At 39.4% G+C, this 26,710-nt stretch overlaps 1 protein-coding gene and 1 long non-coding RNA gene across 7 annotated transcripts in view; one reads left to right on the top strand and one right to left on the bottom strand.

The window, feature by feature from the left end:
* The window catches only part of NRG1 (neuregulin 1), a 1,117,663-nt gene that overhangs the window by 247,051 nt on the left and 843,902 nt on the right, over positions 1-26,710 (bottom strand). The gene's annotated exons all lie outside the window — the stretch shown is intronic.
* LOC132691653 (uncharacterized) lies at positions 2-26,211 on the top strand. Of its 2 annotated transcripts, XR_009615924.3 has the most exons (4): positions 2-181; positions 1,277-1,521; positions 25,130-25,229; positions 26,023-26,211. It is a non-coding gene; the product is annotated as an uncharacterized LOC132691653 (long non-coding RNA). The 2 variants fall into 2 exon arrangements; XR_013554867.2 differs by lacking the exons at positions 25,130-25,229; positions 26,023-26,211 and adding an exon at positions 22,243-23,052.

A 26,710-nucleotide genomic window follows, 5' to 3' on the forward strand; every position in this document is an offset into this window, starting at 1 on the left:
AATCCCAAGTAGAAAGGACAGCATATGTAAAATTTCTGAGGCAGGAATAATCTCGGTGCAACAGAGGAACAGCAAATGTGCCAGTGAGGCTAGAGGGGTAGGAACAAAGGAATGACAGTAGAAGATGAGGACACAGGAGACATAAAGGCAGGGCCAGATGTCATGGACCTTGAAAGCCATGGTAAGAACTTTGAATTGAATTCTAAGTGTGCGTGAAGTCATCGGGGAGTTTTGTAAAGGAGAGTGATCTGACTTATATTTTAAAAGACCACTCTGACTACAATATGGACAACAGATTGTAGGGGGGAAAGACTGGAAGCAGGAAGAGTAGTTAGAAGTGAATATAATTACCCCCTTGAGCCACAGTGGTGAGTGAGCCTGAGTGACAGCAGCCTGGGGAGAAGTGATTCAAGGATGGATATACATTAAAGGTGGGGCTGGCAAGACATGCTGAGTGAGAATTGCATAGGGGTAAAGAAAAGAAGAGATCTAAAGAAAGACTGCTAGATTTTCACCTGAGCAACTAGGTGAAGGTAGTGATATGTATTGAAATGGGAACCAATTTGGGAAGAGTGGGATGAGGGGAGGAAAAATAAGAAAATCGAGAACCCTGCACTAAATTTGAGATGTCTGTGTGCCCAGGTGCAGATGCGAATGGGGCATTGCCTGGAGCTCAGGAGAAAGTTTGGAGCTAGAGACACACATTAGGAAGTAACCAATATAAAGATGGAATCTAAAGTTATGAGACTTGATTTCTTAAGTAGAGTGTGTCATTACAGAAAAGTAAAGGACTGAAAGTGGAGCCCTGCAGCCCTCCAACATATAGAGGTCAGGAGGAAAGGAGAAAAAGAGCAAAGGAGCCTGAGACTCAGAGGCAAGTGATAGAAGCGGAGAAACAGAGAAGTGAGGTATCCCAAATCCAAGGGAATAAAATGCTTCAAGAAGACAGGTCAATTGCTGCTGGTTATTTGAGTATGGTGACGTCTTGAGACAGTTCATTGGCTTTTGCAAGGTGGAGGTCACTTTTGACCTTAGGAAGAGCAGATTTATTGGAGTGATAGGGGTGTACACTTGATGGGAGAGAGAATGGCGACTTCCAGTTTGACGTGGAGATTTGAACATATGTGTTAATCACCTATGCCTCCTATGCCAGGCCAACTCTAAAAGAGCCCCCAATCTACCTTTTAGTATTTAAACCCCTCGTAGAATGCCCTTACTTTGAGACTATGCTTCCAACCTATAGAATGTAGCAAAAGTGATGTCATTTCTGTGTTAGGTTCCATAAAATGGTGACTTCCATCTTGCTAACCAGCTCTTGATTGGTGACTTTGATGAAGCATACGGACATATGGAGAGGACAATGTGGCAAGGGACCAAGAGTGACTTCTGGTCAACAGTCACTAAGGAACTGAGATTCTCAGTTCAACAGTTCAGAAGGAACTGAAACTTCCAATTATTACAGGAGCATGAAATCTGATGCTTCCTCCTTTGAGCATTCACATGAAGACCCCACCATGGCAGGTACCTTGACTGTAGTCTTATAAGAGATCATAAAGTAGAGGGTGCAGCTAAGCCCCACCCAGACTCAGACCCACAGTGATTCTGAGATCATTCGTGTGTCGTTTTAACCTGCCAAGTTCATGGTAATTTGTTATAAAGCAATAGTTAACTAACACACCTCTTGAGATGCCACTAAAATGAAGTTGAAGAAAGGAATAACATGGGTACTAACCCACAAGGAAAAGAAGAAAGCCAAGAAAAGATAAAAATAGTGGATACGATATATTCCAATTTTGTAAGATGGGGAGCTCACAGATTTGTAGTGACTAAATTGGTAAAGCCATAAAAGGTGAAACCTATGTCCCTATAAAAGAGGAAACCAACAAGAACAAAGTTGACTCTTGCTAAAGAGACTCAAGAATTGGAAACACCAGGGGGCACCTGACTGTATCACTCAGTAGAGCATGCAACTCTCCATCTCAGGGTCCTGGGTTCAAGACCCATAATGGGGTAGAGTTCACTTTAAAAATAAAAAATAAAAAGAATTGGAAGCATCGGGTAAATGGAAAGCTAGGGGGAAAGGACTGAATGGATGGAAGTTTAAGTGGAAAGCACTTAGGCACACAGATCCACTCCAGTACCTTGGAAAGCAGAGGATGGAGCCTTCTCTCATGTGACAAGGGGACAGAAGGTTTATCCTCTGAAGAAACTGAAGCATAGCCATTTTGAGCTTGGGGACATTAGGTAAGGGGGTGCAAATATGAAGTCTCAGATCACAAACAGGGAAATTAGGGGTGCCTTGGTGGCTCAGTCAGTTAAGCGTCTGGATTTCAGCTGAGGTCGTGATCTCATGGTTCGTGAGTTCCAGTCCCACATGGTGCTCTGCACTGACAGCACAGATCCTGCTTGGGATTCTCTCTTTCTCCCTTTCCCTCTGCCTCTTTCTCTCTCTCTCTCAAAATAAATAAACTTAAAAAAAGAAGGAAAATAGGGAAATTAAGTGAAGGCCTAATCTAGAATGATGGTGACCTCTACTTTCTAGCTCTACCCAGTTCCCAAAAGCTGGCAATCTGTCTGTGTCACTGTCTCTGTCTCTGTCTCTGTGTGTGTCTCTCTCTCTCTCTCTCTCTCACACACACACACCACCACCACCACCACCACGCTTAAGATGAGAATAGTCTTGTCTAGAAAAATTGACTTGGGACAAGAGACAACAGCTCCACGGAGGCAGCCTCAGACCAAGGCTGAGTGGGTATGGCTCTGGGCTCTCCATCGACTTCGAAGAGGGCAGTATTGCCCATCTTTCTCTCGAAAGAAACTCCCTAGCTTTGGCTTCCCCCTCCACTGGGGGAAGCCCAGGACAACCAGGAAAACAGTCTCTCTGATGGCCACCTCCGTGATTTCCTTCCTCTGTTGGGAAACAACATACACAGCCTAGAAGCTTCAAACAGTTCTTCCATCCAGTTTTCAGTGGCAAATCCACCTGGATAGTCTAGGTTGCTAAATACTAGGTTTGTGTGTTTGTGTTGGTTTTTCTTTTTCTTTTTCTTTTTTTTTTTTTTTTTGGTGGAGAGCATGTTTCCTGGTTAAAAAAAATAAAAGTTGAAAACCAGTGATTTCAATGGAAAATCTGATGGAACTTAATTGGGCAAGTGACGTTCTCTGGGCGTGGAAGGGGAAGACCGTTAAGAAGGGACTCTTGAAGTAGCCTGGGTTTGTGATGATAAACTGCCAGACATATGTTGTCTGATGGACTGGAGAAGCACAGAAGGGCAACCAGAATGCATGCAGGTGAGGTGGTAGGAGAAGGAGCAAAAAAAATCTCTCTGGAGTTTTAACATCGGGTAACTAAGAGAATTGAACTTCTATAAGAGCAGTGGTCACCAAAGTAATCAGCACTATTGGAGGAAAAGCTGTTCCGTTTGGCTTTACACCCAAACGATATCCTGAGATACAGGATATTCAGCTGGCAATTAGAATGCTTTTTGTTTGATACCCTGGGAAAGCCTTCAGATCTAGAAAGAAAGCTGGAGAAAGGAATAGGAAAGATAGCTTTAAGGGCAACCAGGTGCAGATAACTGAGAGGGGGAAAAAATCTTAGGGAATAGGAACCAAGAGAGAGAAAGAGGGGAAATCAGGAAGGTGGGGAGCAAATCAGAGGGCTGTGCTGTTGTAGAAGAAAAAGTGTTAAGAAGAATAGAGAGGTATACACTGTTAATCATCGCTGAGAAACCAGGAAGAAGGAAAGACTATGGACAACACTTTAACAGGAGAATAACTTTGAGAAATCTGATGTGGGATACTGGTGGGCCAGTTCTCTGGTCAGAGATAAAAGAAGGAGAGGAGAGTGGTGGGGAAGGAACCAGGGACATAGACGGTTCCCAAACCTTTTCATCTCAAAACTGCTTCTCACTCCTAAAATGACTGAGAATCCCCAGAAAGCTTTGGATTTTGTGGGCTACCCCTCCAGTAGTTAGTGTCCTAAGAATTACAATTAAGGAAGCAAGACATTTTTTAGAATGTATTAATTCATTTCAAAAGAATACTAACTCCCCTAGAAGTTCAAATAAATAGCATCTTTTTTTAAATGAAAAATAACTCTATACCTTCCCAAACAAAAACCATTTTAGTGAGAAGAAAGCATTGGTTTACATTTTTGTAAATCCCTTTAATGTCTGGCTTAATAGAAGACAGCTGGATCCTCATATCTGCTTCTGCATTCTATCTGTTGCAATATGTTGTTTTGGTTGAAGTCTATGTGGCAAATCTGGCATCAAACAATTGGGTAGTTGCAAAAGGGACTTCCTGAGGACTCTCAGGACCCCTAGCGGTCCTCCAAGCATGTGTTGAGAATTCTGATGTAGGGCACTCCCTTGAGAAATTTAACAATGAAAATAGACAGATTGGGTGGCAACTCAAGAGAGGGTAAGGTTTGAGGGGAAGATTCAAGGTCATTTGATTTTAAGAATAACAAGACAGGCGCCTGGGTGGCTCAGATGGTTAAGCGTCCCGACACCTGATTTCGGCTCACGTCATGATTTCATGGTTTGTGGTTTCGAGCCCCACATTGGGCTCCATGCTGGCAGTGTGGAGACTGCTTGGGATTCTCTCTCTCTCCTCTCTCTGCCTCTCCCCAACTCATGCACATGCATACGTACACACACGCTCACTCTGTCTCTCTCAAAATAAATAAGCAAACACAAAATAAGGAACAAGGAGAACCTAGGGATGCATGTAAGTCCATGTAACATCCAAATGTTGGATGAAGGTCCCCATGGAGGGCAGAAGGGAGGGAGAGGTGAAAGGTTAGCCTCTAAAGAGGGAGTGCTAACTTCTCCTGTTGCCACAAAAGCAGAAGGAGGATAGGTAGTCACACAGAGCAAATCAAAGGCAGCGAGAACAGGGCGATTAAGACGAGAAAAGGTGAGGCGCCTTCAGTCTTTTCGGTCAAGAATGAAGACGCAGTCAGTTGTGGACTGTGAGCAATGAGGAGCAATGTTGCAACTCGAGGACACATGGCTGTGGGGGATTGAAACAGAAACATCAAAACACCGATTCAAGGAGCAGTACTTGTAGGATGCACAGCACAGAGCTTGGCCCATAATGGGGGCCCATGAAATGCTCTTTTCACATAAATGACAGGGCATGGAAGAGGAGCTCTCACTGGAAGACACCAAGCAACATAGCCTGGCTGTCTAGGAGACTGTGTGGGTGGCTGACACACTTCTGCTTCCCTGGGGTGACTTCGCAGACTTCCGAGGGACTGCTTGTCTCTTTGAAACGGAGTAAGCCCAAGTCACACGGGAAAAATTCATAATGGAGACGGACCCTCGGACTTGGTCGCCAAAACGTGAATCCTGCAGAGTATCATCACCCTCTTCCGAACATAATTCAAGCGAGCACTGTACTTCTTTATACTCATCATCTGGTCCTTATTTCAGGAAATCTCTTTCCAACTGTCTGCCATGTATTTATTAATAGCTCTCATATTCACATAAAAATCAACCAAAAGAAGGAGAAAGATAGAGGACAACTAAAGTTTTTCTTGCGGGATTTTAGTTAGGCACACCCAGGACCACTCTTAACTGAGGAGGTTAAAGGAGCCCTTTTCATCCCATAGCTTCTTTAGAAAGCTACACTTATTTTCCTTTAAGAATAGCCTAAACTCTTTCTCCAGAAATGCGTTCACTCAATTTGAATCTTTGTATCTTTTCTTCAACACCGGCCTTAGGTGGAGATCATTAATTCATAATATTAAAAACAATATTTTAAAGTTAATCTTTCAGGGGGTGCCTGGGTGGCTCCGTTGGTTAAGTGCCTGACTCTTGGTTTCAGCTCAGGTCAAGATCTCACAGTTTGGGAGTTCAAGCCCTGCATTGGGGTTCATGCTGACAGTGTGGAGCCTGCTTGGGATTCTCTCTCTCTCCCTCTCTGCCTCTCCCCTGCTCATGTGCTCTCTCTCTCTCTCAAAATAAATAAATAAATGTAAAAACAATAAACTCAATTTTTTATTATTTCTCTCATGGAAATGAATATTAATTATATACTTTGTCTTTGATTTTTATTTTCCCAATTTATTTTCTTTCTTACACAAACACTTTAAAGTATCTTTTCTTTTTAAGAGAGAGGGAGGGAGAGCCTGACTTGGAGCTCGACCTCATGACCCGAGCTCAGATCATGACCTGAGATCAAGAGTCTGACGCTTAACAGACTGAGCCACCCAGGTGCCCCTAAAACCTTCTTTATTAATTTCTTCCATGGGGGCAATGAAGGAATATTCAACTTGGTTTGATTAGCACACTATTATTGTTCCATCATGGACTTGTTCCATAATCACGAGTAACTCCAATCTCAATGCCTTAACTTCTGAATTTATGGGAATTAAATATTGGGAAACTATGCCCTAAAAAAGCAGAATGTAATAGATTTATCTGATGCCTGAACTGACCGATCATTTAGATTTTCCTCATTTTTAAATTTTTTAGGATTATATGGACAAAACTAACAAACACAAAGGAATTATGTATCCATTTGTCTTTATCAGATAGGTACAGCCTATAATAATATTTGCACTATAACTTAATATTACATAAAAAGAGAAATAAGACCAAACACCATGTATCAGTCCTTACTAGATTGCCAGCACTGTGGTGAGAGCTTTACATACATTATTTTACTTTGATTTCACAATAAACCTATGATGTTACTATTCTTACTTCCATTTTACAAGCGAAGAGCTTCAGTTAAGTAAGTTCTCCAAACTCATTCCAAAACTGAGTAGCAAAGCAGGTTTCAAGCCCCCTCTACTAACACACTCTGCTACAGTTCCATTTTTATTCTTCAGACTATAGATGCTGAGGACTGAAGAGCCGTGTGTGTGTGTGTGTGTGTGTGTGTGTGTCTGAGTGTGTGCTATACATATGTGTACTGCAAACACTGAATAAGAGGAACAGAACAGTTCTAAAAATGTGAAAATTAGACGTAAAAATCTACCCCTTTTGTATTTTGCTTACGTGTCTCCAACATACAAGAAATCCTGGTAGCACAAAGAAGGAAATAAAGGTTTGGTAACTTCTGACAAAGTTACTTTGATCAAATAAAATGACTGACAAGTTCAAGCTTATCCGTCACAGCTTTCACATCTCTTTGAGTGACACTATTCTGCTTGGCTTGCTTTTGATTTGATCTTGGAAGTCTCTTGTGTTATTGGACACAAAACAATAGGTGTCGTTTCTGTCACCACATCAGATATTTCAATTTTTTTAAATTTAGTAAACAGGGGCACCTGAGTGGCTCAGTCTGTTAAGCATCCGACTTCAGCTCAGGTCATGATCTCCTGGTTTGTGGGTTCAAGCCCCGCGACGGGCTCTGTGCTGACAGTTTGGAGCCTGGAGCCTGCTTCGGATTCTGTGTCTCCCTCTCTCTCTGCCCCTGCCCTGCTCACCACGCTCTGTCTCCCTCTCTCCCTCTCAAAAATAAATAAATATTAAAAATTTTTTTCTTAATTTAGTAAATAAAGGGTGCCTGGGTGACTTACTCGTTTAAGCATCTGTGTTGATTTTGGCTCAGGTCATGATTTCATGGTTCATGAGATTGAAACCCATCTCGGGCTCAATGCTAGCATAGAGCCTGCTTGGGATTCTCTTTTTCCTGTTCTCTCTCTCCCTCTCCCGTTGTGTTCTGTCTCTCAAAAATAAGCAAACAAATATTTTAAAATTTAGTAAATAAAATAACATGCATGTGTACCACATTATTGTTAGTTTATTTCAGGATCCTCCAGTGGAAATCTGGTTTATGTAAATCTCTACCCAAGTCTGAAAATGTTTCAAATCCCACATGAAATCACATTATGATGATGGTTTTCATAGATATTATCTGAAGCCACTTCTATAAGGTAATGCCTACTTCCTCAAAACAAATCATTTATAAGTGATACATTTGCTTAATGAAATATCAGCCTCTAATTTGTAGCAAGAGACATCCATCAAATGTATACATTTAAGGAGTTTTTAATGTTTAAGTTTTTTTTAGTCTTTATTTACTTTGAGAGAGAGACAGAGAAAGACAGAGCATGAACAGGGGAGGAGCAGACAGAGAGGGAGACACGGAATCTGAAGCAGGCTCCAGGCTCCAAGCTGTCAGCACAGAGCTTGACGCGGGGCTCGAACTCACATAAGTGAGATCATGACCTGAGTCAAAGTCAGATGCTTAGCCAACTGAGCCAGCCAGGTGCCCTGGGAGCTTTTAATGTTTAAAGTAAAAGTGTCATTTGAGCAAACTAGTTCTAATTACAAAGCTACACCAGGTTTTTTTCCAACAGTTCCTGCTTTCCTTTATAAGATTTCAATATGCTCTAGTTACCTCAAGGAGCTTAGTAATTCTCAAAACTAAATTAACTTTAATTCACTCTAAAAGAATAGCCACGTTATATGGCAAGTTTCAAGGGTCTTTAAGTATAGGTCTATTTCATATCTAGAAAATATTTTCAAAATCTAAAAACATCTCGGGGCGCGTGGGTGGCTCAGTCAGTTAAACATCCAACTCTTGATTCCAGGTCAGGTCATGATCTCATGTTCGTGAGTTCAAGCCCCGCATCAGACTGTGTGCTGACAGTGCAGAAGCTGCTTGGGATTCTCTCTCTCCCTTTCTCTGCCCCTCCCTAACTTGCGCTGTCTCTGTCTCTCAAAGTAAAAAAGTAAAACTTTTTAAAAAACTCTAAGAATGTCTCAAGAGAAAAACAATTCAATGTTATTATAATAACTTACTTTTATGACACTACTCATCATTTAAAATGCCACAGCATTAAAAAGGCTCATATGAAAACTTACTTATGATTTACTGCATAATGTACCTGTATTCAGTAGTCTACTAGTTAATACATCTGACAATAAACTCTCTGTGAGGTCAGACAGATTTTTCACTATGAACTAAATTACTATGGTCACCAAATCCTCTTCATTCTGTTTGTCTGGTTTTGTTCCCCCTCATTTCCTTATCCTGCCATTACACCAAATCAGATGCTATTCTTTTAACAAGTGGAGGCACGTTTCCCCCCGGTCTGGCTTTCCCGCGAAACCCTCTGTGAATTATTTTCTCTCTGCATCTTTATGGTAATAACCACTGGGAAACAGTGCTCAGCAGAGTTGTAGGGTTGCAAACTGCTCTCATCCCTGTGCGTCTCAGGATGTCTCCAGTCCCTTCTTTTATAGCGTCTTGTGCTGCTCTTTGTGCAAGTTACCTTTCTGTGGAAATTAAAACAACAGGAATGGGAACTCTGAGCCTCACTCCTAGCCACACTCCAAATTTTATCATAGGTCAGTTTGTCAGCCCCTCACTTGAGACCAGATATTGCAAGGACTTATGAGATTCTTTACAGATTGAGAATAGAAGATCCCCCTTCATCTGGACTTTGTCTCGGGAGCTCTGGGAAGTCTGCTTGGCAGGTTCTGGTGATGGAAGTAACAAGCATCCTAGCGACAGGTGCCAATGCAGTCATTTTACTCTGCTTCTAGATGCTCTTTGAACAGGGAGCATGATGGGGATCAAAATAACGAGCATGGGAAGGATGTGAAGAATGAGTACTCAAAAAAGGACCTGAAAACCTGTCACCAGCACTGGCCCAGGACAGAATTGTGAAATATGAAATACATATTTATATCTGGTGCTAGCAGCCTCCTTTCCTTTTTCATCTTTTCCTTATATCTTGACATCCAGGCTTTTTATATACCACACACTGTTTCCTTGTCCTGAGTCTCATTTCTAGATAGCCCCTATTTTCTTCCCTTGTTCTCTGTCCCAGATTTGATCTTTACTACAGGAAATTTAAGCCAATTTGTGTTTATAGGGTAATCTGTTAACATATTTCTGCTTTAGGGGTGCGTGGGTGGCTCAGACGGTTGAGCATTTGACTTCAGCTCAGGTCATGATCTCATGGTTCATGAGTTCAAGCCCTGCATCGGGCTCTGCGCTGACAGCTCAGAGCCCGGAGCCTGTTTTGGATTATGTCTCCCTCTCTCTCTGCCCCTCCCCTACTCAGGCTCTGGGGAAAAAAAAAAAAAAAAAAAAAAAAAAAAAAAAATATATATATATATATATATATATATTTCTATATATAATATATATATATATTTCTATATATAATATATATATATATATTTCTCCTTTATCTATTTTATGGACAATTCAGTAAGTATAAAGTATTAACCCAAGTGAATACTGTGGAAAAGTACTAGAAGTTAAAGAGAGCTCGTCTTCGCTCTCCAGTGATCCCATACAGGCCAGCCCCCTATTGTATGGTCTAGCACCTCACTGTATTATTCTGGGTAGAAGACGAATTCTCAATAGGATATTTCTAGATAACATCTAGCCATCTCCTCAAATAAATCTGCAGCTCAAGAAGGCTGTGCCCCTAACCTTGTTGTATATGCCACAGACCTAGGCATGTTAATGCACGCACATCAGGAACACAATATGTGTTGATGCAGTTTTCACCCCCCAGAATAAATCAATAAAATAAAGGTCTTTGAGAAACATATATAAACACATCCTTTATTTTCTTTTGAGGAAGCTTCTTACACACAGTCCCCTTCCTTCCAAATATGGCAGCCAACACAGACTCTCCCTCTTCTGGCTCCACACGTGCACAGCGTGGGGGTTCTGTCCTTGGCTGTGTCTAGCAGGAGAAATAAGCTTATTTATTATAAAGGAGGAATTTGTCAAGGAAGTGAATTTAAATGGAGACCTTAGTAGCTTAGTAAGAGTATGGAGAAAATACTCCAGACAGAAAACTGCAAAGGGGGTTGGGACATTCAAAGACAAGAAAATAAAGCAACACGGCTGGAGAACAATGAACTCACTTCGGACTCGAGCCATATTACTGCGTAGGGTAACCACCCAGGCAGACCATGCCTCACCTCAAACAGGCGGGAGCAGGCAGATGCGGGGAGCATGACAGCTTTTAGCCAAATGTCATGATCTTATTCTGACGTAGAATTACCCACCTTTACTTATAGAACTATTCAAATATACTCCTGTTGTCTCAGATCTTCAATATAGTCTTCTCTGAAGTCTCTTGAATCCTCTAGAGAATATGTCATGCATCCCTGGGGGGTAGTGGTCACTTACCAAACAAAATTATGAGTTGCTATTCTTGATAAATTCTTTATTCACAGTTAATCATAACTGAGAACTCTGGCCTTATAGAATGGTAATAAAGTCTGAGCAACCCAACATGCAGTTTTATTTGAAGCAAGGGGTTTATTAGTTACTTATATGTTTTATTTTATTTTATTAAAAAAAGTTTTTAAGGGGCGCCTGGGTGGCGCAGTCGGTTAAGCGTCCGACTTCAGCCAGGTCACGATCTCGCGGTCCGTGAGTTCGAGCCCCGCGTCAGGCTCTGGGCTGATGGCTCGGAGCCTGGAGCCTGTTTCCGATTCTGTGTCTCCCTCTCTCTCTGCCCCTCCCCCGTTCATGCTCTGTCTCTCTCTGTCCCAAAAATAAAATAAAAAATTAAAAAAAAAAAAAAAAAGTTTTTAAGAGAGAGCAAGCGAGCAGGGGAGAGGGGCAGAGGGAGAGAGAAAGAATCTTAAGCCGACTCCACGCTCAGTACACAGCCCTACGCGGGGTCAATCTTACGACCCTGAGATCGTGACCTGAGGAGAAATCAAGAGTCGGACGCTCAACCGACTGAGCACCCAGGTGTCCCAAGTTACCTATGTGTTAGCGATGAAGCTTTCAGTGTATCAAATTTTTAAGCCTTACTAAATCTTTAGTAATAATTCACCTGACCCAGATACTTCATTATTTCCTACATACTGGCACAAGCAACCATCCATTTTTTTGCATTAAAAAAAAAAATACCCAGGTGTATTTGGTAGTGTTTGAAAATCCAGTTCATAGGCCAGTAAAAACGGACGATGGCTTACTTTGCCAAATATGCATAACCTACATTTTGGGGCATAATAAACATTTCCATACAACAGTAATCAAAACATTTGTTGTGTGATGCATGCACCCTATAAATTTAAGCATCAAATGTTTTTGAACATGAAGTACATTAGAAACAGCGGCTCTCAGAAAAGATCAAATGATACTCACATATGCAAGTGCTTTGGAAATGGTAAAGCACTATAAAATATATCAAGTTAGGTATGAAAGTAATACATACATACAATAGCAGAACCCAAATGTAACTGCATGCTGCAAATGACTGCATGTAATGATTCTTATTTGTCTCATTTGCATTTTCAGAAAAGACCGTTCATATGTTACAACAGCAGCTAAGTTTACAACAATTTTTCTTTGTTCTTGGCAAACAAAAAAAGGTTAAGAATGTGCAGACAAGTCTTGGCAAAGAGATATTCTGATTCAGCCCTGCCAATCCCTGAGAGCTACAGTATACAGCTGGAAAACGTTTGGAGGTTATGGACGTGTTAGAAAAACTTTGTTACTGTTGCTAATCAGTACAGCAACATCTTCAGGTCATATTTGGGTCTTGAGGAGTGTTACAGTACGTCTAGAGCCTTTTACACACTGGTTGGCTCTTCCCAGTCTCATTGAGATGGTCTCATTTTTACGTGCAAACATCATTTGAGTTGAAATAGTAAAATGGTATAACCAATAAGTTCCCTGGCTCATCTAAATATGCAGCTTGACTTGGAATACAGCATTTTGTACCATCAGAGACCGACCAACTGGACTATGTCCCTTACCACAAAGTTTTGTTTTCTCACCCAGAGTTTCCCTGACACACATGAAAACAAGCTGTTCGTTCTAACCTCAAAGAAGATACAAACTTTTTTTTGTATCCAATAATACTTCTGGCTGGACATGTGTATCCACAGACCAGACCAAGAGATTGAGAGGAAGGTGGAAGTAGAAGGGAGTTTTTAGATAATGTCATTGATTCCACTGACTCATTACCCCATTTGACAGACAGAGACTGAGCCCCAGGGAGGCATTTCTAGTCTATCTGTGTTTCTAGGCCTTTTATTGAAAGTGACAAATCAATTTATGTTGGCGAAATAAATGGCCACTTTTTTTTTCTAAAGAGCTACACGTTGCAAGAATTTTTACTCTCTTTCCCTATTTCTTGCTTGTTCAGACAGGATGCATTTCCTCTTGTCAGCCTGTTTCAGGCCCCACATTCTTTTGCCCCTTATATGGAAGGACTCCACTTGCTTAAACATGTTGAGAAGCACAAATAAAAAGGAGCCACTAAAAAGATTTAAATACATATCATTTACATAAATACCTATACAACGTTCAGTAAACTAGTGAATACAAAGAATTACCTAAAATAAACTATTTTACCAAACATGAGTATTTTGCCCATGACCTGACATTATTTCAGTGTCATGAAAATGGCCTTATTTACATACTTCTCTGTCTTTATAGAAAGGTCACAATTTTACTGTCCCAAATTTTCACATATATTTGTCATTTTGGATCATTTGATCATTTTAAATTTGGATCATTTTAAAACTAAAACAGATAAAAAGGAAAGAAAAAAAAAACTAGAGCGAAATAGATACCCCAACACTATTTTTCAAAGAATAAGTTGTTTTTCTATTTCTTTTTGTTGTTTTCAAGTTATAAAATAAATGCAGACTTACTATAAACAAATTCAAACAGTATATGACTGAAAAAATGTATATTCTTTCTTCTAATCCACCCTACTAAATCTTCCAGAAGCATCCATCATATACAAGAGGCATATGGTACTGTGTTTAAGACTGTAAATGCTGAAATCAACCTGTCTGGCTTCAAATTTTGGCAAGTCACTTCTTAGCTGCGTGGTCTTGAACAAGTTAACCAGCTTTTCTGTGCTTCACTCACATCATCAACAAAAGGCACTTACCATCTAAGGCTGTTGTGTGGGATAAATGAGATAAAGGCACCTAGAAGAATGTCAGGCATAAAATAAATACTCCATGAATGTTAGCTGTTATTATTAAGTCCTTTTGAAATGCAAAGAAAAGTATAAGCTATAGTGAATTACATAGCTATATGAATAAGCTACGCATTTCAAAAAAACTGGAAAAAACAGCCACCACCACTGCCACCACCAACAAAAAGCTATAAAAAATAACAAGAAATTCTTGGATCATAAAGCTATGATTGCGTTTATAGTTCATTGTTCTGTTAATTCAATGTCAAACTTATTTAATAAATTATGAGGAGTATTGCCGACTGGCTAAACTAGAAGGCCTACGTCAGAACCTTTTGAGAAGTAGACATGGTTTTTGACATAACTTGAATCCATTTTATTTAAAAGTAATTCAAAGTAATCCAGAAGTAATTCAAAATATATTGACTGAATATGTATGTTTATGTTAGTATCAAACAGAAATATCTTTCCATCTAAATCTCAGTTCCTCTAGAAGTTTCTCCCCTCCCCACGTTCTCCCATAATGCAATGCCCTCTCTCCCACTTCTTTCTCCTTATTGCTGAATTATGAAGAAGGCCAGCTCGGGAGCTAGAAACTTGTGGCACAGAACAACCTCTGATCATGTTGCAGCCGCCCGCTCGTTGTGTCCTTGGCCATGAGGAAACCAGGACAATGTCCAGCACGAGACTGGAGCGTCTATGACAGTCCCACCCTACTGGTCCTGGTTCTGCCCGGTGAATCTAGCTTCCTAGCAGCCATAACATCACAGCATCCCCAGGCTGTACTCTGCATTCAGGGTCACAGCTGCACACTCCTAACCTGATGGCCACCCATCTACTCACCTGCTCTGAACGTCCCTCTAAAACACACCTTTGCCTTTACGTAGAGTATTTAATGTTACCAGAGTCTTGCCTCATTTGAGAGTTCTTAGTTTTTATCAGTGAGTACGTCTGACTGACTCACATACAAACCATGCAAGTCAATTGACAAATAGTAACTTGGATACGCTTTGAAAAAGTTCTCAACGCCAACCGAACTAAAGAGACTTAAAATAATCTAACTACTCCCGTTCCTTTCAATTTAAGTATGAAACACCTGTGCATAATCAGGGTTATTAAACTGGTTAGAAGGGTCTGTACTGGTCTAGGAAAATAGTGAGAAAAAGGGTATACTTTTACATATTAAAGAAGAGGTCTTCTACAGAACTTCAGGACTACATGCAGTTTGTACTCACTCCTAACATATATGTTTCTAAGGAGTCTCTGTATTCCACAGAATCATGTGCATGTGTATGTGTGGTGTGTACATCTTGATGAGAACCAAGAACGATGAGGCAAGGTCATAAGTTTGCTTACTGATGTATTTGTTGATAAAAATCTGTTATATGTTTTTCATAATTGTTTGAACATGTGAGTCTGGTTGCTCTGTGATTTGGAACAGTTTCTATCTTATCTGGTCTAGCTGGTAAAAACCTCAGTCCATAATTCAAATATTTCAAAAATAGACCTTCATTTCCTCAAAGTTGATTTCAAATCCTTAATCTTTGGGATTGGTGAGAAAATTAACCACAGTCTTTTGGATCCTGTCCCCAGCAATTTTTTCCAGATACTGGGGGGGATGAACAGAAGCAGAATTGAGGAGAACCCCTGGTCCTAAAGTATCCATCTTCCTTGATTGCTGACAAGAGGCTATGTCTCAGTTTGCATGTCCCTTAGGAGGTGGTGATCCTGAATGCTTTGGGGCAACAATTTAGGCCTTTTGTGTGGCTATACACGAAGCCATTGGTCTCAACATGAACATAGTCATTTCTTCTCTGGAGTCATTCTTCCTGCACTCATCTGTCCCTCCATCCCTCTTCCTCCACCCTTCCTGCAAATGAAGTACAGGTGGTACTCATTAGGATCCTACAACCTCCTCTGGGTGTCTTTTTTTCCCCCCAAAGTTTATTTATTTTGAGAGAGAAAGCATGCCTGCATGAGGGGCAGAGAGATAGAGTGAGAGAGGGAAAGAGAATCGCAAGGAGGCTCCACACTGTCAGCGCAGAGCCCAATGCGGGGCTCAAACTCATGTACTATGAGATCATGACCTGAGCCAAAAACAAGAGTCAGTTGCTTAACTGACTGGGCCCCACAGGCACCTCCCTCCACTGGCTGTCTTACTATCTCCTTAGCAACATCGCCCAGGAAGTGGAGTGTGAGTCCCCTTTGCTGTCCCCAGGAACCTGTAAACACTCCTCTTTCTTCTCTTCTTCTCCAACTTATTAGAATCTTAAAAAAAAAAAAAGTGTCTACGATAGATAGCCATGTTATTTCACCTGTTCTGACCAAAATATTTTTCCTACAGTTAAGAATCTTCTCTTTCTTATGGGGCTAAGGTTGAAGTGAAAAATAAACCAAAAAATACATCCTCACAGCCCATGCCACATTCCTTCCCTCCAGCAATAATTTCAGCATCTGAATGAAAGGACAGTAAAAGGATCAAGACAGATAAAAATGTCAATCTCTAAAAATATTAACTCCTACCCTCCCAAACCATGCGCACACATCAACCTGCTAAGACATCATAAATATTAATGACTTGCTGGAAAGTAACATGGTTCAAGGCAAATGTATAGATGCCTTGTCAGGACCTTAAAAATGAACTCACAAAGTCATCTTGCTCAATTAAATTCTCCTCTGCCTTTTCTTTTCTCTATTTCTATTAATAGAATCAACAGACAACTAACATACCAAACTAGAAATGTTAGTGTCACCTTCAACTTTTTCCCCTTTCCCTTCATCTCTTCTATCCCTCAAATAACAAATCATCTCTCATCTAAGTTGGTGACAGCTTCCAGGCAACCCTCTCCAGCCTGATGCCACTCTGCCTTAATCCAGCATTCTCTCTCTGTTTTAAAGTCTTACGTATTCTTTTAGATTACAAATGAATATTTGAATACTACAAGCAATTCAAACTGTATAGAAGTATAAAAAATAGACAGTAAGAGCCTCCTAATAATTTTATATACCAGAAATACAACTGCTACCATTTTGGTATATATATTTTTCATATGACTACAGCCAAATAGAAAAGTTTGTTTTTCTTTTCACAAGTTTAATATTATATATCTATATCTATATCTATATCTATATCTATATATCTCACTTTGCAATTCTCCCCCTCGTTTTATGGAGTTGTAATTGACATACAGCACTCTGTACATTTACGTTGTACAGAATAATGACCTGACTTCCATAGACTGTGAAATGAATACAACAGTAGGTTTAATCCATCATCTCAAAAGATACAATAAAAAGGGGGGGTACCTGGGCAGCTCAGTCAGTGAAGCATCTGATTCTTGACTTTGGCTCAAGTCATATCTCACAGTTCACGGGTTCAAGTCCCACAGTGGGCTCTGCGCTGACAATGCAGAGCCTGCTTGGGATTCTCTCTCTCCACCTAGCTCTTTGCCACCGCCCCCCACTCTCTGTCTCTCAAAATAAATAAACTTACAGAAAAGTGTTTTCCTTGTGATTAGAATACTTCGTATTTACTTTCTTTTTTACCCTCATTTTATTTATCCTCATTTATCCTCATTTTCTCAAAGTTGATTTCAAATCCATATTGGGATTGGTGAGAAAATTAACCTCAGTCGTCTTAGGATCCTTTTTAAACATGCCATATCTTCTCAAATATATCATGCAACAGTGTTAACTATAACCATCATGTCTGCATTACATCTCTAGTATTTATTTGCCTTGTAACTGGAAATTTGTATCTTTTGACCACCTTCATCCAATTCCCCTTTGTTTTGCAACTTAAAAAATAAAAAACACACCTTATATTGTGGACATTTTTTCATGGTAGAGCATTTATGTCTACAATTCTTTCTAATGGTTGAAAAGTATTACTTTGTTTAGCCATATCACACCTTCTCTGCAGTTGCTACTGCACTGAACACCCCTCTACCTATTATCATTGTGCCCTTGATTACCTTCCCCAAACAGTGTATATTCCCACGGAAACGGCATGAAGGTGCCCCTTTTGACTAGACTATTGCAACATAATTGTTAATTGCTTTCTTTGCCAACAAATTCTGTCCCCTCTGGTTTATCATCGTCATGGCCACCAAAGTTGTTTTCCTAAAAAGAGCAAAGCAGATCATAACACTTCCTAACTTAGATGCTTCTGTCAGATCTCTGTAGTCAAAAGACACCACTAATCCCTGAAATGTTCCAATAGACTGGAACATAGACTGGCCTCAACTACCACCTTAGTTTCTTCAGTGGACGTTGCCTCCTGCAAACCACACTCGGGACATGAAGAATGTGTTCATTCTTCAAAGATCTTACATATGCTCTACCACTAACCTGTCCCACCCTCTCCTTCCAAAAACTCTCTCCCTCAATCTGAACTCTTACTTGGCTTCGGGATTCAGTTCCTGGGTCACCTCTTTAATAAGCTGCATTGTCCATTCCTTATTCTTCCACAGTCCTTTTTTGTTTCACTGTACTGACTTAGTACTTGCCATGAACATGTTCTCTCACTCTCACCATTGGGTAAGAACTTTGAGTACAAAAATGATAATAATAAGTTTTTAAAAATTATTATTATTATTTTTTTGAGTACAAGAACTGGGCCAGATTCATTCTGGGGTTGGTTGGGTCCCTAAGTAGAGTCTTTATAACAAAGTGGTTTAAAAAATTTTTTTTAATGGTAATTTATTTTTGAGAGAGAGAGAAAGAAAGAGAGACAGAGCAAGCAGGGGAGGGGCAGAGAGAGAGGGAGACACAGAATCTGAAGCAGGCTCCAGGCTCTGAGCTGTCAGCACACAGCCCCACGTGGGGCTCAAACTCACCAGCCATGAGATCATGACCTGAGCTGAAGTCAGACACTTAACTGACTGAGCCACTCAGGCACCCCATGCAAACACTGTTCTAACTGCCTTGCCAACAAAGGTCTTTGCCGTCTTTCTCTTTGGCTCTCTTAGGGTGTAACTGTGGATCAGTGGGGCTGCATCTTCTGTACCCTCCTCGGGATGCCTCTTGTATCCATGATTAAACCATAAAAAGGTTTGCTGGTTTTGCATCATATTTTGGAACAGGTATACTGTCAGAGGTCCTAAATCATCAATGGCCAAATGGCAGTCTTTGGATTTGGAAAAGTTTTTATATTTAGAAGAATTTTTAAAGAATTCTCACCCTACATAAATGCCCTATTGGTACCTATAGGAGGATCAATTGAAAGAAGAAAAAAAAAAAACCGAATCCCATGACTAGCCTAAAAGACTCCCTTAACAAAACTAAAGAGCAGAAATCAGATTTAGAACAAACTTAAGATCCCACCATAAACACCTCCCACCATCACTCTTTTTTGGGATCCCCGCTTAAGAAAGCTTAACCTGTCAGAAGAATTCACTGTTTGTTCCAGAAAAAAACAAAACAAAAACAAAAACAAAAAACCCTGGAAATAGGCAAATATGCCCCTAAACTCCTTCTTAGAACTACTTGAAAGCTTGTGCCCTCTTTCTCCTGCTTTGAGATGTAAATCTCCTACCACCCTGGACTGTCTTCTCAAGGACAGGACACTTCTCCTTGAAACCTAAGCCTCTAAAGGAATAACTTTGGCTCCCAGTCCAAAGAGCACCTTGCTGTAACTTCTCAGTAGACTACAACAATCACCTGGGATTAAAGCCACAGTCTCCATCAAACTACGAGTCAAAGAAAAATCTTTAGAGTCTCCTCTACAAACACTGGTAAAAAGTTTTAGCTTTTTTGTTGGGCATATAGAGCAGGTGACTGGCTTGGTCCCTCTGCCATAAATATAACTAGGATTTTTTAAAAAGACAAAAATGAGAACTAACGTGTATATAAATTAGTGAGTTTTGTGTCTATTTATACCTGACCTATGGCTAAAGTCTTAAAATACACACACACATACACACACAAAATCCCATTAAATCTCTATTGTGTCTATATGCATATGTATGAATGTATGTATGCATGGTGTGTCTAAGTGTAAATATGTAATATTTTCTTATCTCTGAATGGTATTACCAAGATTGATAAAGGAGCACTATTCTAAGTTGGCTTAGAAAAAGTAGGCACTTATAAATTAAATGTTCTTAAAACTCTCGGAAATATAGGAGCCAACCCAAATGCTTTTCAAGTTCATGTGATCTGAAATAATCTTTCTTGAATAAAACTAGTTTATTAGAATTGATTTAATAAAATCGGCACATCTTGAGAGTTGCCAACATTAAATATAATACCCATTCACATCTTATTCTACTTGGGTTTACTAGTCAAATAAGCTAACATAAACTACCAGATATTTAAGATTATAAAAGTTATAGATTTGATTTTAATCAAAGTGAGTCATTGTTCTGACAAATTGTATTTCAACAGTAATTGTGTTTTATAATATATCAGTTTAAAAGTAACTTCCAAAATCTTTTTTGCTGACTTGAAAACTTCAGGTTATAGTAAGTTAAATGATAGATATTCACTGAATATCCAGATCATTACCAAATAAGATAAAATACTGAAATATTAATTACTAAGCATAACTTCAAGTTGATATACTTTTGGCTTCTAAATTTTACAGAAAGACTAAAATATGTTAGTAAACATGCTCTTTTGCCACATTGATAAACTCTACTATGAGGAAACGTATCTTTAGACACTATGAAATTGTATACTGATGAATTTGTTCATCTAGTATAGAATACAGAATATGACAGACAGTTCCCATTGTCTACTTCTTAGTTCTTGGAAATTAAGGCTACTACAAGTTAAGAATTCTAATCAATATATGCAAATGAATTATAGGAACAATAAGAATGAAGGAGGGGCACCTGGGTGGCTCAGTGGTTGCATGACCAACTTAGGCTCAGGTCATGATCCATTGGCCCATGAGTTGGAACCCTGCCTTGGGCTCTGTGAAAACAGCTCAGAGCCTGGAGCTGCTTCGGATTCTCCGTCTCTCCCACTCTCTCTGCCCCTTCCCTGCTCATGCTCTGTCTGTCTCTCTCTCAAGAATAAATAAACATCAAAAAATTTTTTTAAGAAAAGGAAGAAAAAAAACCCCTCTCTGTATGCAGTGTGCACAAGGAAAATAAGATGTGTTTTCCTTAAGAAAAAAGGAGAGTGATTTTTTCCTAAAATAGGTTAGAGAAAATTTAAAGCCTATTCCAGAAAGTGAAAGAGGAAAATGGACAAAAATCTGAAAAGATGAAGAAAACTGTAAAGGATCTATGAAAAAAAAAGAAAAAAAAAAGAGAGAAAGAGGAAGAAGTATATCTCGTGTGGTCAAGCTGGCTAAGATTGAATGGATTTATTTACAAGGTGTCAAAAAAATGAGCCCAATAGCGTACTGGTGTAAAACTCCAGTTTTGCTTTTTTTCTTTGGTAAAACAATAAAATTGTGTTGGATTATTGGTCTATTTTTAAAAATTTTTTGAGTATTGGTCTATTCTTAATAAAAGATTGTGAAGTTTCTTCACTTCTTGAGTGATCCACCTAGAAAACAAAGATTCTGTGGTTCTTCACATCACCTTTATCATAATGTCTTTGATTATTTAAGTAAACTGAGTCTTTTCAATATTGAAAGTATTAAGTTCTTTTTGTTTGTTGTTGTTTGACAATCATGTTATCTTCTATGTTTATCTTCAAAATATTTTATTTTCATTTTGGTTAAATAATTGAAAACTTAGCATTGCTTCATAGTGATCTGCGGATCCCATTTAATAGAATGTTCAAATCTTTTGACATTTTAGACAACTTCTCAAAATCAAATTCTAAATGAAGTCTTCATAACCTTGAACTGACATTGGCATTTCCTTGGGGGGTGGTCCCTGGAAAACTGGCCTTTGGCCAATTTTAATGAAATTAGACTTATTTTGCAAAGAAAAATAGTCTTACTTTGATTACCTTTGGTCAAAATGAAGGCGATTGTGGAGGAAAATTTTGTGTTTCAGTGGAAAACAATGACCCACTTTTGTGGGTGTTCATTATCATTGAACTACTTTCATTCTTTTGTAAACTGGATCCTGCCATCTTGCAATTAATGTCTCTAATTTTCTCCCACCCTCTCGACTCAGCATCACTGAGGACTAAAAGTGCCCTTTTCCTGAAGCTCTGCATGTTCAAAGAATTTATCACCTCATAGTTTGGGACACTCAGGAAGCTTACCAGAGACTGGTCCTTGGGGCTCCAGGACATAACTATGACTGTGAGACTACCATTACTATCCTCATCTAAGGACACTTTGAGCCCAACATCTAGAAATCTTCTAGACTGCCCTCTGGACTCAAAAAACTGGGTTTATGCTCTGCTCCAACCATTAATCTTTATTTTTGCTTTTGTTTCCATAGAAATGCCCCTCATTGAATGCCTGGTTGCTCACACCATATAAAGGTCCAACTTCAGAGGATACTCTACTCCCACCTGCACCACTGCCTCCTGCAATGAGACACAATTGTTTAACTGAACTGACCTATTCCCAGCCCTGGGAGACTGGTTTCATTCAAATACAGGAAATGTGTTTGTGTTTGTTCTACCTGTTTATTTATCCTTTTTCTAATCTCCATTCTTCTTCCCCTTTGCAGATCTCTTACCTCTCAGCTACTAACCCAAATCTTTTCTCTATAGCTACCGACTAGGCTTTTGGTGTGTGAAATTCCCCAAAAGTTTCAGATGGGGTAGATGAAGGGGATCAATGCCATCCCAAAATGCCAAAATATTCCAATTTGGCATAAGGATTATTTTGAGCTGAAGGCACTTGAATATCAACAGATGCAGAACTTCTCTGCCCTCCCCCTCTCTACCTGAAAGAAGTAAGGCATAAATATCCCTCTGAGGAAGATGCTTCCTACCAGCTTATCCCTCAGCCCCTACCCTGGTACCAAGAAGAAAAAGGGACCCTTATCATCAAAGATATGGAGAGTCAAGAAGAGTTTTCATAACAAGATCTTACTAAAATAGTCCTTATCTTCTATTAGTTTCCACTACATATTTCCTAGTCACTTCCCCACAACCTGTCCTCTCTTTAAGTCTAAACCTCTTTTCCTTTGTTAAGAATGGTATTCAAACCCCCACATCTAACCACTTCTTTGAGTTTGACTACTTTTCTGTGAACTCCTGTACACACAAATATTCTTTTGTTTAATAAAGGAATAATAAGAGGCCTGTGTGGCTCAGCTGGTTAAGTGTCCTGCTTCAGCTCAGGTCATGGTCTCGCAGTTCATGGGTTTGAACCCTGCATCGGGCTCTGTGCTGACAGCTCAGAGCCTGGAGCCTCCTTCAGATTCCATGTCTCCCTCTCTCTGCCCCTCCCTCCTCAAACTCTGTCCCTCTCTCAAAAATAAATAAACATTAAAAAAATTTTAATAAAGGAATAATGAAAATTGTATGCCTTTACTTTTGTTAATCTGCTTTTTGTTATTCTTTTTTTTTCATGTTTATTTTTGAGAGAAACAGAGAGAGAGAGATGGAAAGTTAGAGAGAGGGGACAGAGGATCTGAAGAGAGCTCTGAGATGACAGTGGAGAGCCCGCCAGATGCAGGGCTCAAACTCAAGGACCTTGAGATCATGACCAGAGAGGCAGCTGGATGCTCAACCCACTGAGCCACCCAGGCGTAGGTGCCTTTTGTTTTCCTAATTCGCAGGCCCCCACAAACTGCATCCAAGAGTGCAGAGGAAAATTTTTTTCCTTTCCAACTGCCTCTTGCATAATCCTTCATACCCATACCAAAAGTATAGATTTGTTAGTTCACTGGTCAGCTGTGTGCATAGCTTATGACGTGAACCAGAACAAAGTCAACTGTTTGGTACTGGAAGTTGCCTGAACGTGGCTCTTTATGGCCCCAAAGCCCTTGAAAACCCTAGTAGAAATATAGCAATGCATAAGTTAAGAAATTATAATTATGCTGAATTCAAATTCTCCAACATTTTAGGTGTTAGAGATTTAGATATTTCTGTTAAATTCCTTATGGTGAGACTCACAGATCAATTAGAAAAATTAAAAATTACATGGGCATCTGGATGTGAAAACATATTTGAATCAGAGCACATAGAACCAAGATTTCATTCTTAATTCTGACTCTTCCTAACTATGTGATTTTGGGCAATTTACTAAAAGTCTCTGAATTTATTTCCTTATGCAAAAAAAAAAAAAAGAAAGAATACAAATTTGTATCTGCTTTTCCTATGTTACAGAATTACAGTAAAGGTCAAATTACAAATTATTAGTACATTAGTAATATTAGTAATCAAGTACTTAAAGAGGACTTTGTTTTTCAATATAGAGAGGAAAGGCAGTCTAGGCCTTGTTGAATTCAACTTAGTAATTAAAATAATAACAATAATAAGGCAAGTGGGTCCTAATAACGCATGGTCAGACGTTTAAAACAGGCGGAGAACTCAAATGAGAGACAGACCCTACTTGAGTCCCTGTACCTTAGTTAACCACCTTGCCACGCACCATCCTTTCTAATTTTAGATGAAAATCTCCTGAGCAATTTCTAAAGCGTTCAGGGGCTTTCCAGGGCAGGCTTATCAGATAAAAGTCAGCCCAGACAGAATAACAAAGCGATTGCTTTTCTAACATCTAGTACTTCATTAACCACTACTTAGGGGAAGAGCTAAAACAATAGAAACCTGCTGAGAAATTTGCTAAAATCTTTAGGGCTTTTCTGAAAAAGCTAACCAACTTTGGTGGAGGATTTCATTTCCCTATTATCTGGTACAATTTTTTTTTCCAGTTTAATATCACGTATCTTTATAAAACTCCTGGAGAAATCTTTTAAGATTGTTATAAATCTATGCATTTGGCCAGACCGCTGCAGAGTGGTGACTGTCTTCTGAAATAACTGGTCGGATGCACTTCACCAAAAAAGACTTGCTTGATGAATCAAAGATAGTAATCTGAGAATTGGAATGACCGCACTGGGAAGGTCCCCTTTCCCTGTGCTGCTGTGAAAATACAGAACCCCCCCCCCCGCCCCCCGTCACTGCCAGCTACAATTATTAGTATTACCCAGTGACTGTTTCAGTGTTGGAGCAAAGAACCAAAGGGAAAGAGATCAGAACCACAGATGCAATGGAAAAGTTTGTATTTTCTTCCATGCTCTTTGTTATAGTTCACTCTATGTTTACAACTTGTAAGGAATAATTAATATGTCTGCAAGCCATTGACTGACTGAGAATTATATACAGAACCAGAATTACATAGTTTGTAATTTTACCCGTTATTTTTTACAGCTTTGGAAACAGGAAACTTTGGAAAACTTCCTACTAAGGACAATGAAGTTTGATGTTCAGGCACAAAAAAGAGCTAAAGAATTATTCAATAACTGCCCAGGTGAAAGATCAGTCTGAGAAAATCTGGATATGTTTTTTGGAGCTCTGATTTTCATTAACAGATGGATTTTTAGGGGCTCCTGGGTGGCTCAGTTGGTTGAGTGTCTGACTTGGGCTCAGGTCATGATCTCACAGTTCCTGGGTTCAAACCCGGTGTCGGGTTCTGTGCTGACACCTCCGAGCCTGGAGCCTGCTTCAGATTCTGTGTCTCCCTTTCTCTCTGCCCCTCCCCTGCTGGCGCTCTGTCTCTCTCTCTCAAAAATAAATAAACATTAAAAAAAGGATGTATTTTTAAATTTTTTGTATTAATTTTTGTTGTCTTCATTTACCTTTTATACATAGCCACTAACTGAAATTTTTTGCATCAATCTGGCCATTTACGCTTTTTTTTTTTTTTTGGCGATTTACGCTTTTAATCACGGCTGATCACTACCTAATTGATCAAGTGAACAGAATAACTCCTTGATCCCCTTCCCCATAGATGTGCTTCTTTTTGTTGATTTCATCCAGGTAGGATTTTTAAAATATCAACAAATGAGCCACTTCAGCTCTGTTTTGAGATACAATTCTGTTTAAATGTGCAATTATATCAGGAAGTTTAAAGAGCAGGTTAAAATAGGATACATAAGATGAAAAATTAATATGAATGTGAATTTGAATGTGTATGGAAGAAATGCACCAAAATAGTAAAAATATTGAAAATGATCTTCTCTAGTGGGGCAATTATGGGTTATTTATAGTTCTTGGTAGCTTCCAAATGTCTTGCAATAAACATATATTACTTTTATCCTCAGAAAAAGAAGTCAATTTTACAAGGAGAGCCTATAAATAAGCTTCTTAAGGGCAACAACCACTTCTATTCATCTTTGAATTCTTCACGCTGCAGTTTAATTGGAGAAGTGTTTTATTATTGTAAAAGCCACTTGATTACAACACAGCATTTGCCGCAAACAAACAGGCAATTAAAAAAATATATTGCAAAACGAGGTGATTGCTTATCAACATCTAAAAATTCCCCCTCTGCATTTTCCCTTCCATTATTCTCTTAGTTCCTTGCAAACACCTTTAAAAGTTCTTCTTTTAGTAACATGATAGATTTACAACCACAGGATCTCAGGATTAGAAGGGACCTTCAAGATCGGATATTCCAACATCATCTGGAATGATCCAGCCAAAACCCGAAATCCTCCAACAGTGGGGAATTCATTACCTTTCAAAGCCGTTCATCCTTGCAACTTTAGCAAAGGTAACAGCAAAATTGTTTGGTCTATTTATATTTCTTAAACAATTTTTTTTCCCCGACAGAGAATAAAGATGCTTGGAGTGGGTTTAGTTTCATTTTCACGAACAACCACTCTACTGTACCGAACCAGCTCAGGGATGAAAATACCCACACGGAGCACTGCAATTTCCAAGGAAGCATTTACAGGGATGTAACCATGCCTATTTCAAATGCCTTACCCTACTGCTTGCTTGGTTTTT

The sequence above is a fragment of the Panthera onca genome, chromosome B1 (genome assembly GCF_046562875.1).
Source record: "Panthera onca isolate mPanOnc1 chromosome B1, mPanOnc1 haplotype 2, whole genome shotgun sequence".
NCBI lineage: Eukaryota > Metazoa > Chordata > Mammalia > Carnivora > Felidae > Panthera > Panthera onca.